The 18,507-nt window shown below is 35.9% G+C and overlaps 1 long non-coding RNA gene across 2 annotated transcripts in view; it reads left to right on the top strand.

The window, feature by feature from the left end:
* Window positions 1-18,255, top strand: part of LOC138727089 (uncharacterized) — a 130,308-nt gene extending 112,053 nt beyond the window's left edge. The window contains exons 2-4 of one of the 2 annotated variants that reach the window (XR_011338521.1): window positions 14,328-14,511; window positions 15,824-15,902; window positions 18,155-18,255. This is a non-coding gene — a long non-coding RNA (uncharacterized lncRNA). Of the gene's footprint in view, window positions 1-13,415; window positions 14,512-15,823; window positions 15,903-18,154 lie in introns of those variants that run through there. The other variant, XR_011338520.1, reaches the window with a different exon arrangement.
* The last annotated feature ends 252 nt before the right edge of the window (window positions 18,256-18,507 follow it).

The raw sequence follows: 18,507 nt of genomic DNA, 5'->3' as shown, positions 1-18,507 counted from the left end.
TCTATTTTTAAAACGCTATTGGATGAGGTTGTTTTCCATTTCTAATGCTGGCACCAGCCTGACAGACTTGCAGAGATCCAAATAATTTCCAGACAGATTTGCATGCAGCATTTAATTTAGAATTTTCAGTCAATAGAATTGTCAAGATGTGGCTGATGGTCCCTTTAAGTACAATTAGTTCAAACCATGTGCTTGTTGGCTTTGGATTATTTGTCCTATTTCCTTTCATGTACTTTTCAATTATCTCAATACTCTTCTATTTTTTCATCTTAGGATTCATGCTTCAGATGTTGGCTTTGCTAAACCTTGTGGCATTTATCAATTTAGAGTAGATAACTGTATATTGATTATCTATTATGGCATGAAGGTATTGTTTCTTTGTTTCCTCCAAATTAAAAATTGGTTCATGCAGAAAGGATAAATTATCTTGTTTTTTAAGAAACAGTATCATTTGAAGGTATCCTAAAGTTAAAAAGTGTTATGTTTCACAGTTGATTCATCTCTATTACCTACTGTGTTGGTGTCTGTCAGTCAGAAAAATAAATTAATATTTTACCCATAGAGAAGCAGAAAAGGCAAAAAGACAAAAGATTATTCTGTAGTCCCAAGAACAGATGATCCTTTTTTTATAATAGTGAGCAATTGTTAGGAATACTGCTTGACTTGCTACGAACTGAGTATGTGAGCTAACAGATCGAAGGGGTAATGACATGCATGAATTGCAGGACTTTAGTATTTTTAACATGTAGGAATTTCACATATTTAGCCTGGTTGGAACATTCTATATTTCATGAGATGACAAAGAGATCTCAAGGAATCAATGAAGGCTAAGACAAATAAGAGATGCTGAAATACGTAATATTCAGTTCTAAAATCATAAGGATTTTTTATATACCTGGTACTTAAAATATGAAGTTTTTATTTGAATCTCACTTGAAATATACTTGACATAGGCCTTTGTCATGTTAAATTAGAGGAAGAAGATCGAATCATGAATGTACTGTAGCAGCCACTAACTGGCTGTTTTAGATCTTCAGCCCAATATGTCGTTTCCAGATTCCACTTTCAGGAACAGCTCAGAATGAAATGTGTCTTTTCTGGTGTGTTATATTTCAGTACCACTGCTGCAGTGTGAACGTGCTTTCCCACTCTTACTGGGGGAAGATCTCTGAAGCTGTGTTATACCAGCTGGTGTGCTCAGTGCCCACTGACATGACTGAGAGAACTGCTGGTGAAAACAATTTGACTGCACATGAAGAAAAGGGAAATGGAAAGGATTTTTTTCCTCTCTTGACTCTCTCACTTCGAGAATAATTTTGGACCTGACTTTCAAAAGCTTAGATATAAAAGGCATATGTATTTTAGCTTTCATTTGTGCAGAGCAGGAAAGTTGCTTTCTGTACATTTCCACTCGGGAGAGATTTGCAATTTTCCCACTATCAAATCCCTGAATGTATTGATTACTGATGAAGCTGATCCTTCTCATCTTCTGGCTAAAAAGCTAACTTCATTTTTTGCCAAGGCAATTTCACCTAGTACATGGATACACACCGGTAACATCAGCGTCTCATGAGTGTATTCTCATGGTATTGCACTGCTGACTATTAGGTAAAGATAAAGACAGACTAGCTAAATACTTATTCTTTAATTAGTTTTTTTTCTAATCTGTCAGATAAAACTTATAAAAATTAATACTGTTCAACAAGAGTTCAGATACCAATTTAGCGCACGCTAGTTCCAATACAGTACAAGAATTCTTATCACTAATTGTTATAGCAGCATATAGAATGAAAACTACAGATAGCTTCTCAGGAAGACAAATTTTGTAACTAAATTCCAGTGCTTACTGTTCCTGTCCTGAAACCATGAAGCTTGCATCTGTGTTTATAGCCTGTATCCATTGTGTATGCATCTTATAAAACACTTAATATGCCTTACTTCATCGGTTACCATTATGTGCATTGCCCCTACATTGTAGTCACCTCCCATAACACTTCAAATTCTGACTTTGTAGGGTCTTACAAACAATCCTTAACTTCACTGAAATAATAAAATAAACATTGCAAAACCCCCCTTTTGCCTGATGTACAGACCTCTAGGATCTAACATGTAACACTGTAACACAGGCAAATCCCATCACAGAATCATCCACCTTTTCCTCATACCTACTTCAATGGTAGTACACGAACTTCACTATTATTTTCAGAATCCAAATACCTATACAATAAATATTTGTCTGTCTCCTCAAATGCTATTTGACTCCAGTGTTGATAACCCAGTAAATGTCTCAGTGTAGAGAAAAAGGTACGGTTAGGCATACTGCCTTGGCACAGCACTGCACCTCATTGCTCTTGCTTGCTCAGAGTTGCTCAGGTGGGACGTTCTGTGCTCCATAAGGCCACACAGTATCCTCAGGCAGTTTCATTATGCTAGAGTCAATTCTCCAAACTACTGTGAACTCAGAGATCCAAGCAATTATCTAAGACTCCTTTTCTTTTAGTTACTGTATTGCCTTTTTTTTTTTTCCCAAGTGCTTTATCCCATCCATTCGGTGTTTTCCCTTCAGTTTTAACCCTGATGTACAAATCACTTTGAGCTGGATGGAATGGGAAGAGAAAGAACTTGGAAGACACTTGTACTGACTTTTAAATATTTTAGGGAAGATGAATACTAAATGCTAGTTCTGTCCTGAGGAGATCTTTGAAACCTTTATTAATACCATAAAAGTCAGGCTGGAGAACGTTAGATAATCTTTTCCTGTGAAAACTTTTATTTGAAATCAATACATACCCATTGACACATTTTCTCTGCAACTTAAATAAACTTTTGTAACCAATTCTATTAATTTTAAAAATTGCATGTGTTTCTTCTTTTCCTCATGTCTTCTCCCAGCCCATTTGTTACATCTCTTCTTTGTTAGTCTTTTCTTTTTAAGTGCTTCAACTGTGATGGTTCAGATGAGACCGAAATCTCAGACTTTAAATTTTGGAGTTATTGCTGTCCTGTGCCAAAGTCTCCTTAGGTAATATCACTTTGAACTTTCTTTTGAGAGGATGCTGGCATTGGAAGGGAGATATTTTATAGGATTAAATAGAAAATCAATAGGATAAACAACCCTTTAGCTAGCATGTTTATTTTTATTTCCTGATTGTATCTCTCTTTCTGAGAATTGCTTGTGGTAGAAAATGTGAAGCTCTAAGATTAATGCTCCAGCTATACTATAATGATTTTGCTAGGGCAAATTATGAAATAGTATGGAAAACACCATCCCATTTTCACGATCTCCAAGTAGCCTCTAAGTTTGGAACAGTTACTTTATAAATTAACATTATAAAGTCTAGCTATGAAAAAACCCAAATACCATAATTTATTTAAAATTTACACTAAAATTAGTCTTTCTAAGGTTTTGAACATCAAGCATGAGCAGCTGGATTATATTTAGAAGGCTGTTTAGGTAGGTGGATGATTTCCCTTTAGCACAAGCTGGAGTGGGAGAAATTTTCTTCCAGGCCTCTGGGAGTCACTTTGAATAGGAAAGAAGGAAAAGGTAAATCCTTCATTTTCTTCCCCTGTAGAGATGAAAAAATAAATAACGTGTCATTTTTTTAAACCCAGTTTTCTGACGGTGGGTTTTCTCTGCAACGGAAATTTAATCCAAAGGAGGAAGAGTCTTCCCATTTCTGTATCTCTAACTCCCTAATTAATTTCCTAAAGTCTTATTCTAGAGTCATAGGCATGGTTTGTTCTCCAAGGGAACTGTTCAGGAATTTCAGAATAACTGCAGAATAACTGCACAATATTAATGACAAAGTCAGGCCCTCTACACAGCTGAGACTATATGGACTTCTAAGAGAATAATTAAGTACCTATATAGATTACAGAAAACAGATTTGGATGTGACCACATTACAGCTAAATGTTTCTTTAACATTTTCTGTAACTTTTGTTGAAAGCCACAAAGATCAGGGTCTGGAGGTTTAAACTTCTTAGAACCTCTCATATTTGGCACGAAAATCAGAATAAATCTATGTGAAAATATCGGCATTTTTCATAAATCATATTAAATAATAACGTTTAAATAATTAGTTATTGCCAATGTTTTTCTATAATGTTGCATAATATAATGAAAAATAAATGAAAAATATGGATAGTTGTGGAATGGGGTTAACATAGATAAAGATGCTAAGTCTCAGCTATCCACATACCACTACAATGCGCACAGAGAGCAATAAATCCAAAATTTGGGGTCATTTTTTTGTCTAGATTGATATTTTTCATGCTTTGACGATAATGTTTTTTGAAGAACAACTCTATGGACCCCACCTCTGGATCTGCATTGTATCCACGCTTACAATATGTCTCTCAAAGTCTAAAAGATTAGAATTCTTGTGAAGAATCTTTGGAAGACCAAAAGCTTAGCATACGTGAGGCAGAAACATAAATCTTGACTATCAAGTCTGAATCTGGGAAGCTATATAGATACTATTCATAGCAAGGGTTTCTGAGGAGCCCAAAGACAGAGGAGTGATTTGAATTTTCAGTTTTGAGAATTCAGAGAGTTTCTGGAACCAAAGGCTGAGCAGGAAGAAATTGGCCAGATGTGTATTTCTTCTCCGCAACTTTAACACAGCTTTCTTCTCCTCAGCTTTGAGATACAAACTCATCTGCAATAACTTCTGATTTCTTACTGTGTGTTATAGAACCATAGTACTCTACTTTAATTCAAACTTTTTTCTTAGAGGTCTTATCAAGATTACTTATGAATCCAAATTGGGGGGAGAGGTTTTTGTCTGATGTTTTTTGTTGTTTGACTTTTTGTGCATTATGTGCAGAACATTCTTTTTTTTTTTCTTCTGTAAAGCTATAACTGAGTCCTTTTCTTGCCTACAAATGTGTAGTGCTAGAGAAGCCAAATAATCCAAACTAAATAATTTATTAGGCAATGCTTGGCTTACTTTATTTGCCTTGTACATAAAAAGCTCTCACACTGTTTATATTTCTTCATTGAAAAATTCTGCGTGAGCCAGACGAGCCAGTGGGTTACTCACAAATTCAGCATATTAATTATGTGTGACCTCATACTCAAGCTGTTGTAATGGGTCACCTGAGCCACATTGTTCCATTTTTATTGTTTCAGCTCCATGATTGGATGCCATAAACTGTATATGTTGCTTTTGCAAAAATGAGTTTTGTTTGGGGACTCATTCTGTTATCCATACTCAGTAAAATCAGCTACTCCAACTGCACTAGTGGGGGGCTGTACCTGTGCCAGGGACTCGATCAGCAAGCCAGGACTTATTAATTCAGGTAGAGAAATGCACTAGTAGCTAATCAGCTTTGAGCCTAAATCTAGTTCTTATGCTTCAGCTAAGCACTGTGGAGACATGATCAGCAAGGAATGACTTGAAAGTAATCAGATCTGTATCACCAAGTCTCCTCACAGGAAACTGATGGAGGATGTCAGTGGCTCTGGTGCAGTCAGAACCATGCTGGCCCCCAAGAATCAATGGGACCTGCACACATTTTCAAGAGGGAGACTTATGGACCACTTTTCTTATATGGATGTGGCAATTGCTTGAGTTTGGCTATTGTTTTTTCTCACAAGAGGAAAATAATGTGTTGCTTTTGTTCACCTTCTGTCGCAAACTTGAATCAGAAGTGCTTGATATCATTTGCAAATATGTCATGAATCAGAATGAACCATGTATTGAATTATGTCTAGAATAGAATCCATTTGGGAAACGTTAGTCCAGTTCATTCAATTACCTAAAGGTAATTCCTTTGAAAATGAAATTTGTTTCTACTTATGAGTGAATCCTTAAAAATGGTTGAAAAAGTACACAACACTGGAGTTGCTTTGTACACTTGTGTGCATTAGAGCAGCATTTGCCTTAAACTGAATTTTAATCAATGCCATTGCACCAGCTTTAAAATATGTACAATAAGTGCAAGGACTGAGAATAGATAAGAGAAAATTATATCATTCACACGTTGAATTCCAGAAAAGGTTTTGTGAATTTGAACAGGTAAACCAAAGACACAATACAATATTATATATTTGATCAATTACTTTCATTTCCCTTTTAAATGGATTTTAAAGACTGTATAAAACATGGAATAAATAAGGAGAAATTTTTAATTTGTTTTTGAGGCTAATGATGGAAAACACATTGTCTCAATAACTTACTTAAAATATATTATGAAATTAGTTTAATTTCTTCATATTTCAATTAAAAATTCAATTCTTGAGGTCTTGCATTATGAACATGGAAGATCAATAGCCTTTTGAATGGATATATTGGTTTTTATTAGACAGTATTTTGGTGCGTCATACATGCCTGAGAAAGGTTGTGCACATTTGCTTTTTCATTAACTTTGAAATATTAATGGATGTCTTCTGCCTGAAAAATATGATAAGTAAGCTGAATTATCATGCAGTGATGAAAAGATCAGTTCCTAAACGATCTAATAAATCATATGCTAATTATAGCTGCCTATATATGTATAAAGATACTGACTGATCAATGCATACTTTGATATCTGATCTTTTACTCTGGGAAGTATCTCTGAATCTTTGCCTTAGGCAGAAAAAGTGGTGCTGCAAGGCTTTTCACTGCAGAAGGAAAAACTGAACCAGCAAACAGACAAGAGAGGGGTGTTCAGTCAGAGCAGGCATGGTAATAGCATTATTCACAGCACTTGTTCAATGCAGTAAGATGTGTTGTCTTTTTAGCATCTTTCATGAAATATTTATTTGCTTTAATGTTTCTCCAGAGAACAGTCTACTCTACTGTAACTCCAAGAATAACCTTATTTTGTGTGATTTTTTTCACTTTATTTCCCTCTTCTTTCCCATTTTTTTTTACTTGATTGCCTTGTGACCTTTATGCACTCAGTGTTCTTTCTCATGAATGGTGTAAGTGAAATACAGTATATTTAGCCATATACAGATGAATGGACATGTGGGATAGAAAGTGTCTTGTATGTGATGTAGACAAATACGAGTAGATGCACTCTGCTAAAATTCATCAGTGTAAGGAGTGTACATAACCTTTCTGCCACCTTCTTCAACAGGAAGTAAGTGTCCAGAAGGCAAAAGGCGAAGGGACGTTTGCAAATGTTACAATACCAAAGCTTCTATTCTTTATTATAAATCAACTCAAGATTTAGATGTGGAGTTTAGGTTCTGTATTCCATCCTCTTCAATTTAGGATTTTTAGGAATTAATGCTTAGAAGGTCTATAATTTAGGAAGCTACTCTCCACGATTTCTCTGTCATCAGTGAAAAGCGAAAATCACCTCCAGATTTAGATCTTAGGTGGGATTTTCCTCTCAGGAGCAAGTTATCTTCAGGGATGATAGAGGGAATCTGCAATAACTTGGCTCTGAAATGAGCATGCATCATAACTAAACTTAGTCCTATTTTAAATTTTCTTTGCAAACCAGGCGTACAGCCAACTTTTCAGGTCTAGTTTACATCTCATACCGTTAATTAGCGTGAATGCTGTTCATCACATCAGTCAACACAACTGTTCTGCCCTGAGGTCTTAAGTTGCTGTCTCACTTGGAACTACAGGAAGATCTCTAACATGGTACCATTTTGCTTTGAATTGAGTTCCTTTGTTCTCTGTTTATCAATCAGTTCAAACTGGATTTCCCAACACCAGCAGCCTAGTGCAGACTATTCACCAGTGTCTTTCAGTGCTCTTAACTAAGAAGCCATACATGTGAGGAAGACAGATCCGGCTGTAAATCAAATTGTTATTCAAGAATACTTACACATTTGCAGTGTTACTCTCCTTTGTCATGCTTCTTGTTCAAATAAAAACACATAAATTAATAAATAAAAGAGAAAGTGAGCATGTAGGTATGTGATATAAATTAATAAGTGTCTGAAAATATGAATATGACAGTCCTGTGTCCTTTGGAAGGATCTGATTTTATTAGAACATCAAAGTTATAATGCATAAAAGGCATCTTCAAAATGTATTTATTGCACTGCCTTTTATGAGGTCTAATTTATTAAAGGTATGGAAAGCTGGGTCCTTCAGGACTAGGACAATGTTGTTGGATTTTGGTCCAAAAGTTTGTACTTCACAACACTATGACATGTATTGGCTTGTTTGGCATATTTTATGCAGGAAAAGGACACGGGAAATGAGAATGTTATGAGCAAACTGGAAAAGCTATGAAATATGAACAATGGTATGGTAGTTGTGACTGTTGCTTGCTGTTTCTCTGGGCTTAAATCTAAAATATATCCATCTGTTTAATTAGTATTAAATTCTTTCATGTATTTCAAGACTAAACTAGATGCAAGGAAGTTAACATACATTGCCCTTATTTGTTATAGTTGAAACCCACACATAAAACCATTTTGACAGATTTTCAAAGACCCACAGAAATACATTTTTGAATGCTTTTTCTCTCTGAATGCATAGAAATGCTTCATCAGCACTTTCTGGCCATGCATAAAACATTTACATGAAAACACGGTAGGATACTCACTTATTCTAGTGAAGAAATACCTTTTACCACAAGAGATTAAAAACCTAGCAAACAAACAAACAAAAGCACACTTCCTTTTTGTTTCCAGAATTCATTCCTTACATGCAGCAAGCATCCTCTGCAGTTCTGGAAAGCTGTTGCTATTCACTATAAATGTACCAAGAGGTGGCTCAGCTTGAACAGTAAACATGTGAAATATAGAAAGAGAAAAGCTTCACTTATTGGAAATAATCCTCTGAATTATAGATGATGAGTTTACATGTTGATGAAGGATTCGCCATCTGAAATTTTTAATTCCAGATTTGTCCTACTCAAGCAGCTAAAAAGGATATAATTTAACAAGATCATGAGGTCTATTATGTTTTGTTAGTGTCCAGATAACTGGATTTCTGTATAAAAACTTCAGGAGTATAGAGTTTACAAACAGCTGTAGATAACACCAGAGTAGCAACACTGATAATATGATTAAGTGCCAACAATATAAACCTTGCACAATGTACTTAGTCGCACTAACATAAATGGAAGAAAATAGCATGGAATATTTACATATGTCTTTCAAAAAAAAAGTCTCAGACATGGTGATTATACAGGTTTATAGAAGTGCTAGGGAGTTATGCAAATTGCCCTCAGGTTAGGCTGGCTCTGACAGAAACTAATAATAAAATAATGCATTCATATGAAACCAGATCTCCAACTGAATCACCTTGGCCCACAACTCAAATTATCTTCATGAACTTCATAGGGGCAATCAGATACAAAAAGTATTTTTGCTCTTTTAAAAATTATTTTTTACTAATTTTTGCATTATGCAAAAGTGCTTCTGTTGTCTTTTTGAGATTGCCAGAATTTTTTTTTAAAGAGAAACCTGATTCAAGGCTAAATGTAGAAGGAAGTACATCAATAGACTCTTGCATTTCTTTAGGTTCCTAAAATCCAGGATTTGATATTACAGTTGGAAGGGTTACTAATTTGAAATCTTTGTCTTTCTTTCATGTTCTTGTGTTATAACCTCTTGATCTTCTCATAGCTGTTCACATTCAAAGAGTTATTCAACATAAAAATTCCCACAGAGACATAAATCATTACAAATGAAAAACAACTAAATATTGTACATTTTGGGGTGTACTACATCATTGCAAAGCATTCATTTATTAGTTGTCATTATGCCTTCTCCGTAAAGAGGCAGAATGCTAAATCTGAAGAAGGTTTCAAATTTTGGCCTACGGGCATAACAAAAACTTCATTCTTTATAGTCTGACCCTTAAAATATAATGTATTTTTAAATAAACCCTGCACTTAACCTTTCATACCTTGGTTAGAAACACTTCCTTTTTACATGTTTTGTTCTTTCATCACCGCAAGAATTTCAATTGCTCTTTTTAAGCTTTGTGGACTGGAATTACATAGAACTTTTTTTTGTTATTGCATTTCTTGGCACTTGAGAAAATGTGTCGAGACTTTAGACATGTATGTCCTGTGGGACTGAACTTACTAAAGAGCAGCAAGTCACTTACTAGAAAATGTTTGCTAGTCCCTGAGGATCTTTTTCTATTACCTACCTCTAAATGAATGACTAACATAATGGATTAGTCTTTTCACCCTTGATACATGACTAGAAGACTTTATGAACTAGCAGGAACCTATTTTGATTTTACTGGTGTCTTTTCCATCACTCCTGTTGAATTTCTAAATGCTTTTGCTACTCAGCAGCATCTAGATGGAGAATACTCTGAATTGTGAGAGGCTAACACTGTTGGTTTGATTCTCTTTTTGCTTAACCTCCACATGTCCCCTGCATATTTCTACCTTTTCCCAGCATCAGATCTGTGACAAGATCAAAAATGGATCTAGTCAGATGACAAAGGTGTTCTCAGCTCGAAAGTACAACTAGAATTTTAACCAGAAAATTCATAGCAAAAATTCTAAACATGTATATGCGTAAATGAAGATAGATGTATTGCGTTGTCTTAAGGTTTATACCACAAGCCTGGATGTATTGATCTTTGCGAGGCTCCTTTATATTGACTTTGAAAAACTTACCGTGCAAGCACTATGGACAGACCATGTCTTTCAGAAAGCCCAGTTTTAGGAGATGCAACCCACAAGGATGCATTTGAATATATCTAACGATCTTTTATTCACATTACATTTAAAGCTGATAGTTACCCCAGTTACCATTCAAAGATTTGGATTTTGACTTATGATCTCGGAGACTTAGTTATAAGAACATTTAATTAAAGCTATAAAGTAGCAGTAGATGTGTTTAAAATGATATGCAGATTCCAGTTCAGTGTTGTGTTTCTGATGAGATTTGCTTGGCATAGAAACTGGGAACTGGGGTGGCTATTTTGTGTGTATTGTGTGTATCTGTATTTTCCCTAATGCAGGTCAAAGTAACCTATTGTCTTACTTGCAATTTTTATACATGTTCCCTGGACTGAGTTTTGAAACTTCTTTCATAACAACTTATATATTGAACCAAGGCTAGTGGGAGTCTGTTACGGCCAATTCTATATTAAGTGAGTATTTTGAACACTCACAGAATTGTCAGATAGCCACATCTGTTTGGGTTTTTGCCAACTCAAGTTAGCCAACACATGATTTGATAGGTTACTGAAGGCTACTCAATTTCCTGAGAATATCGCTGGCTTCATGAGCTGTATGTGAGGTTTGTGAAGCTTTTAGATAAGCTTCCTGGAGGACTGGTTGTATACATAGAAAAGCAAAAGTATTACAGTTTGTCTCTCTCTGTTGTAAGGGGGTGCTGGCTATGTCCACCTTTTTCCATGCCACACCTGACTTGTATTAGTTACCAACCTTCTCCATCCTGAGGAAGCTTTCTAAGATTTTAGGCTGCTGGCTAAATGTTTTTGTTACCTTTCTATGAAAAAACAGCTCAGCTCATCAGGTCTACTCCATCAGGTGTCACTAACATTTTCCACTGCCTTGTCTGCTGTCCAAAGAAAGAAGACTCTGTCTCAGATACTTTTCAATCACTCTGGTCCTGCCAATTCTTTGATCATTGCTTGCAGTGGGGCCTATGTTTCTGCTCCTTTTCTGAGGCTATAAATCGGTGATGGTGTTCATTACTGCATTTCTCAAAGCTGTGGAAAATACCAATTTTGTAATGCATTACAATCCTTTTTCTCCCTCTAGTGTGGCACTGGCAGGAGTCAAACATACTATAATAAGCAAGTGTTTTCACAGACGACAGCCTGCTTCACCAGTAGCTAGATTCCAACTCAGAGTTATTTCTTCTTTTAGACATGCAGCTTTTTAACGTAAAACTAAATGATAAAGATGATAAAATTGTTCAATGCAACAATACATGTCTACTTTTACTGCTTTTATAAGAAATAAATGCCACTGGGAGTTTTGGTAATGAACAGTTGCTATGAAAATTGCCTACTTCCTAATTAATTGGTATGTAAATTATATGATAATCCACATTAAAGGCCATAGCATATGCTGTGGAACTGTCTTTCACAGCCTCTAAACAAAGTCTGAGGGGAAATGAATGAGAGGTTGGTTGAAAAGCATGCTCTAGTAGCTAAGCAAACACTCTGCAATTAGAGGTTCAGATGTCGACTTTAAAAAGACACCAAGCAGGTAATCTGACATTCAGACTGTGCAAAGGAAAGAAACACAGATGTTGTCTTTAGAAACAAGCCAAAGCATAGTCCGAGAGTTGCAGGGGAACTTATGCTGTGTTATTGCTCAGCAGAGATAAGTAAACTGTGAACTAAATAAATTGCATTCAGTGTAAGTTATGCTTCACAAAGAGGGAACAAAGAGAAGATCAAAAGGCATGAGACTTTGCAAGATTAAAACAACTGAAATTGCTCTCTTTCTTCTCGCAGTATCAGCTTTGCTTCATGCAGCGCTAAGCAAGATCTGGGCAGTGCTTTCCAGGAAGCGTAGCTCTTTGGAGACAGTGCTCTCACTGTCAAATATTGGAGTTTATTGCTCTTTAGAATGACTGTATAAAAACCAACAGGAACCTTGAAGATACACATGCATGCATGCATTCCTATAGCATATGCCAGTAAATACAAAATATTAGTTTAAAATAGAGAGGGATAGCACTAAAATAATACAGCTTTTGTTTTCACATGAAATGGCTTTTTTCCTGTTGATTCTCCCCCTTCCTCATCAAAATTATAGTTAACAACACTAAAATTGCATTTGTTTTTTTTAAGAAAAACAGGACTCAAGAAAAACACAAGTTTTCTAGTTGTTTATCCAGATATTTCAAGATACTTAAAACTAAATGTTTGTTTTACTAGCCATCATTTCAAACTGACAGACATTATTGTAGTTAAATGTCCAGTGTACCAAAATATCTATGTAATTTACTCTCCTTGCAAGCAGAGCACCTCCTTATGATTTGGGTGCTTGAGTTTTTTGTCTTACAAAAGCAGGTTTTCCAGAGGATAAGCACTGTTCATTGAAACCTCATCATGTTGAGAACTTGGTATGTTTATGTTTCATAGAAAGTCTTATAGTCTTCTCCTTGAACCTTGAGATCATGTTGAGATACTGAGAATCCTATTTTGAATTCTACTTGCAGTTTACAAAATTAACAGGAAACAGAAAATAAAGTAGAATTATTTTTTTGCAAGTCACTGCACTTTCTTTCAGTCTGCGTTCCATCGATACATAAGAGAAGTGTCAGTAGGAGAGTTTGTTGTACTAGAGGACTGGAATGGCCATGTAGTAGAACTCTGTGACTGGATGAGTACTATACACTTCCAGTACAAAGTATAAAATTGTAATTCCATTCAAGTCTGCAGAGATATAAAAGGAATCAATACAGGCCAATAAAGAGCAGCACTTGTATTATCAACCTATTATTTTAAATAACTATGATCAGTAGGAATCATAACTGATCAACATATCTGAAAGTCATGTACTTTTATTTATGTGCTTAAATATGATAAGGACATCTTTCATTATATTGAAAGAACTCAAGCACCTGAATATGCAGATGGACTTTCAGTGTGATTTTCAAGTGTGCTTATACAGCATTTATCTGCGTCTTTAAATGTCTAATACTTTTAAAAATCTAAACTTCAGTGTGTATCTTCGGGGATCTAAGCAAGTCTTCGGGAGAATATATCTGCACGTTCTGTAAAAGAGAAAGGAAGAGCCAGCCCAATAATTTTTACTGTCTCTTTCCTGTTTCTCCTTTTAACTCCATGTCTTCAAATAGAAATTATTTCAAATATTTACAAAATAACAGGTTGTTGTGCTAAGATCACAACATTTGACCATGATATTCCTTGGAATCGGCACGATTGCGTGGATGTGGACCTAGATTTTATTAAATCTGGTATTAAAGGCAGAGTGGCAAGATTTTACTCCAGACTATAATACTCAGTTTCAAGAAAAAACACATTTCTTTAAAGACCTTAAATTCTTCTGACTCTCACTAGAGAGAGAGCACATTTGGCTGAAGTGACTCAAGCAGCAGGCTGCAGAGTGACTTGACAAAATAAAAGGATTGCTAAGCTGCTTCAGAATCTTGTCCCATCAGACAATTACAAGCACTGAAGTGGATCAAGTGGTTACGTAAAACAGTACAACTAATGGAGTGATTCTATTTGTACTAGAGCAAATCCACCACTGCTTGCGCTTTGAGTGACTCTAAATATCTGAGTAACCTTATAGCATTAGACATTTTCTAGCCTTAAAGGAGTCAAATACATATCTTTTTTTTCTCTCCATTTTAATGGAAGTTAATTCTTGTTTCTTATGCTTGCCTTTCAAGCAAATGGAAAGGTAGCTGTTTCTAAATTCTTTCACTTCTTTCACTTCTAGTGAGTGGGAAAGACACATTTGTGAAAGCAGTCTGGGAGATTGTATTATCATTTTCCAGAAACAGGCATGGGGCTGGAACTCAAGACAGAACCTGTGAATTTTTGAAACAAGTAGCACGTTGGACCTCAGCAGAATGAGAAGAAGGTGGCAGAAGGACACCCACTCTAAATCCAAAATGACAGCGGTAGGGAGACAAATGCTGTTCTTTTTTATTTACATTTTTTTTCAAACTTTGCAGTCACCCATCAACTTCAGAAATGATTTTCCCATTATATTGTTACAAAGATTATGGTGCTATTAAAACTCTGAAACTCCAAAGGATTTACTCAGAAGCCTTCTTTGGATTGTGATCTTTCTGACAATTGAGATGCAAAATTAACTAACAGGAGGGTAAGCAAAAGATGGAGCCAGGCTTTTTTTAAAGAGGACATACAGATGGACAATCGTAGCAGACACACACTGGAAAATTGTATAATAAATCCCAAATAAGTGTAAAAATTTAATATTTTTTTTACCATAATGGTGGTCAAATATTGGAACAGGAGCTGGCAGAAGTTGTGGAATCTTCATCCTGGTGTATATTCATAGCTTGACTGGACCTGGCTCAGGCAGGAGATTGGACTGGAGAGTTTTTAATCTGAATGATTTGGGGATAACTGTTCCACTTCAAGTAGGTTGATGCAGGTTATAGCAGGTAGCGGACACAAGAAAGTCTGACTTCTGCAATAATCAACAGCTCTTGAGGTAAAAAATAAAGTGAAAAAACCCCAATCTCCAATTCCAGAGGGCAATTTACATGAGCAGTGAAAAATGATTTTTCTTTTTTCAAAGTCCTGCTTGGAATGCTCTCCAGCAGTCGGAGCTCTAGACTCCAAGACATCATCTCATGCTGTCTCTCTAGAGGGATGATGCCAGTTACTCTATCTCAGTATAGTCACATCATGTAAATCACCAGCACATCTTCCAGACGGGAGTTTGTGATGCTAATCACTTGAAAGATTTGTAAGTCTATGAATATCTAGAGCTTGTTTCTTCTTCCATTTCAGTTACTTGAAATTTTGGTGATTGGAGTCAGTCTGGACACGTATAGGGGCATAGTCAGGCTTCAGAGACCTGGAACTTACCTTGTAAAGTATTTTTTGTCACAGGTTTTTGGGAAATTAAACTGTAGATGGATTAGTTTGCTTTTGCTTGTTATACAGATTTCTGTGCTACAGTCTTTGAGTGTTAACCCGTAAATATTAAGGGCAGAATTTGTATTAATTTCTAAGCTGTGTAAAATGATTGCGAAAAAGTACAGCATACAGTCTTGGAAGCAAAGCTTGTTGATATCTCATTACAGTGAAAAAATGTAACTTTCGGATGGGTGTTTTGAAGCATAATTTGGACCATAAGCCTTGTTCTGAATTTTTATATTGAAACTCAGAGGAATGGTTACTAAATAGCAAGACAGCAAGCTTACTAATGTCTAACAGCATGCACTGTTTGCCTAACAGGCTTTATTTGCTTAGTTCCATTCCAAAGGCACCACAGAAGAAGTTTGCCTGCAAGTCAAGCATGTGGATATCTGTATAGGTGACAAACGCTTTGGAAAATAACATTGATCAGGTGAGATTTAAGAGACATTTGCTTCTGTCCTTGAAATCCTTGGCCTGGAACAGACTGGAAATCACTCAGTCTGAAGTCTTCAGCTGATAGTGAGTTTGTGTGAACACAGTTGCTGTACTGTGCAAATCTGTTTCAATATCCATCATTTAAAGGATGAGCATAAATCTAGTTTCTATCTAGCTGCTCCTGTGTTAAATAGTGACCAGTTAATGAAGTGATTTTAGAAAGCAAGACTACCGATATATTTGCATTTTGAAAAGCCTCCAGACATTGTCAAACATTTTAAGAACTACACCTTATCCTTTTTATCACAAGGATAACTTCTGAGATTGTTATTCCTTACTTGACATAGTGTAATCTGCACATACACACAGAGGAGAGTTGAATTCTTAAAATCAGTTGTTTCTTCTTTGTATTTAAGTATATTGGTGATGTTGATTAGATGTCAAAGCTTGCACAGTTTGTTCTCTAATGCTATGAACTTGGCAACATCTCGAGCAGAGTGGCATTTCAGCTTATTCTGTTATTTAGACAAGGAAAGCAGAAGGAAAATCTTAACCTTGTAAAAATAAATTTTAATAACATTCTAAAATTTGCAAAAGGCCATCAGACCCTGTGCCTGTTGCATCGATCTCTGCTGACCCCTTCTGACAGAGGAAAATGCACTTAGGTTACGGAAAAGAACATAGAGCATTAAATAATTTAAGTGGACAAGTTTACTATTCTAAAAAGAGACAACTTATGCACTTTCTCCTTAGAAGAAACCAAAGCAGGAAATCTTTTAAGATAGCTGAAAGTAATAGTAGCAAGCATTCTCCTTGTTGCTGTGAACTGACAAAGCTTTACCAGCTCAGGTAGTGGAATGCCAGTTTTTTCCCATCTAAGAAGCTGTCTTGGCGATGGAATACAGTGAATCATCAATTCAAGGCTCTCCCATCAGCATAGGGAGATTCCTTAAAATGACTAAACACACAGAGACTTCCTTCACTATAAACACCTAAGAAGTAATTTGTATTTATGTTTATATTCAGCACTTGATTATCTTACTCCCTTCTCAGCCAACTGGATTATTTTTCCCTTGAACTGTAGTAGCCTTTGCCTCTGTATCCATGAAATAGCCAAACTGGAGTGAGGAGGATGGTGATAAGGTGAAACAATGTAGAAATTGACTGTCATAATTTGCAGTTTTCTTATCATTTATTATGTTAAGCCGTTAGACTAGGACCACTTCAAAACGTCTGTCTAATGAAATGATTTTGACTTACATACCAGCTGTCTCTGTCTGAGAGTAGCAGTTATGCATTTAGCAATGGGATGATCTCATTCTTCAGGCTAAAACCTTTATTTCATGTATATTATGGTTGCTTTTCATCCAAATATGTGAAAATAAGTGAGTGGAAAACACAACTACCCGGAGATAATAGTCTTTAGGGAGCAGAACATGGTTTAAGCAGCAAGTTAACTCCCTGAATCAGTTAACACAGATTTAATGTATAGAGATATTATTCCTTTATTTTATTCTATTTCAGACACGAAACGTAGGAATTCAGGTTTTGAAGCTCTGTGTGACTTAGCTCACAGATGCAGATGGTTTTTAACTAATTTAGGCTGCATTTTCCATTCAGATTAACAGATTCTAATGTTAGAATCTTCATGATACATGAAGAGTTGTCTTGAGAAGCAAAAGTTATTTATAAAGACATCAGTCAGATTTGGATGGAAACCTGCAAAACTGTTTCTCCATACTGGTACTGCCATGCTATGAACCAGGATGCTGTAATACTGATGTCACCCATCTCTATGTCACTGAACACCTGCTTCTTACATGCTCTGTTTGAAGATTAATTGCCTGTTTTGCCACAAAAGCTTCTCCTTGGGACAGCCCAGTTATGAACACTGCTTTTCTAGATCATTACCCTTAATGTAACCACATATGTAACACGATGATTTCTGAGTTACCACATTTAAATACTGCATTTCCAAGTAAAGCAAAAAAACCCACCACAAGTCTTCTATATTCACTGTCATATCTACAGTTGATTGCTAAGGAAGCATCTTTGCCTTTAATCCACCCTAGTTAAAGCTGAGGTACAAGTTTTAAGATGTAATGTAAGTTAAACACAAAAATCATTAACAACTCCAGAACATTTTACCCCAAACACCAACATCTGGGGGGGATAACAGGGCAAATGATTGTTTTCTTTTTTTGCATTTTACAGATGCAGGATGTGTATAAGTGATATTCTGGTTGCAGTATTCTTCATCACTCACAAAGATTTTCTCATCCCAGAAGTCTGAGAAGATGATGCAACTGAGATAAAACTTAAGATTCATTTGATCAGAAAAAAAAAATATGAAGATTTCAAAGCTTAAAAAGCAAATGCAGATATTTTCTTCACTCTGTCTTCTAAACATTTTCCTAAGAAAAATCTTGCAGCCTTAACCAGCACTGCCAGTAGCAAGTGGCCATGCACGTACAGAAGTCTTAACTTGTGAGCAACTTCGCAGGATGTAGTCTCCACCTGAACGCTGGGAACTGTATGGCTTTGCAAAGCAGAGCAGCACCAAATGG

This window comes from Phaenicophaeus curvirostris, chromosome 15 (genome assembly GCF_032191515.1).
Source record: "Phaenicophaeus curvirostris isolate KB17595 chromosome 15, BPBGC_Pcur_1.0, whole genome shotgun sequence".
NCBI lineage: Eukaryota > Metazoa > Chordata > Aves > Cuculiformes > Cuculidae > Phaenicophaeus > Phaenicophaeus curvirostris.
The sequence above is the reverse complement of the archived record's forward strand: the minus strand, read 5'-3'. Positions and strand labels throughout refer to the sequence as shown.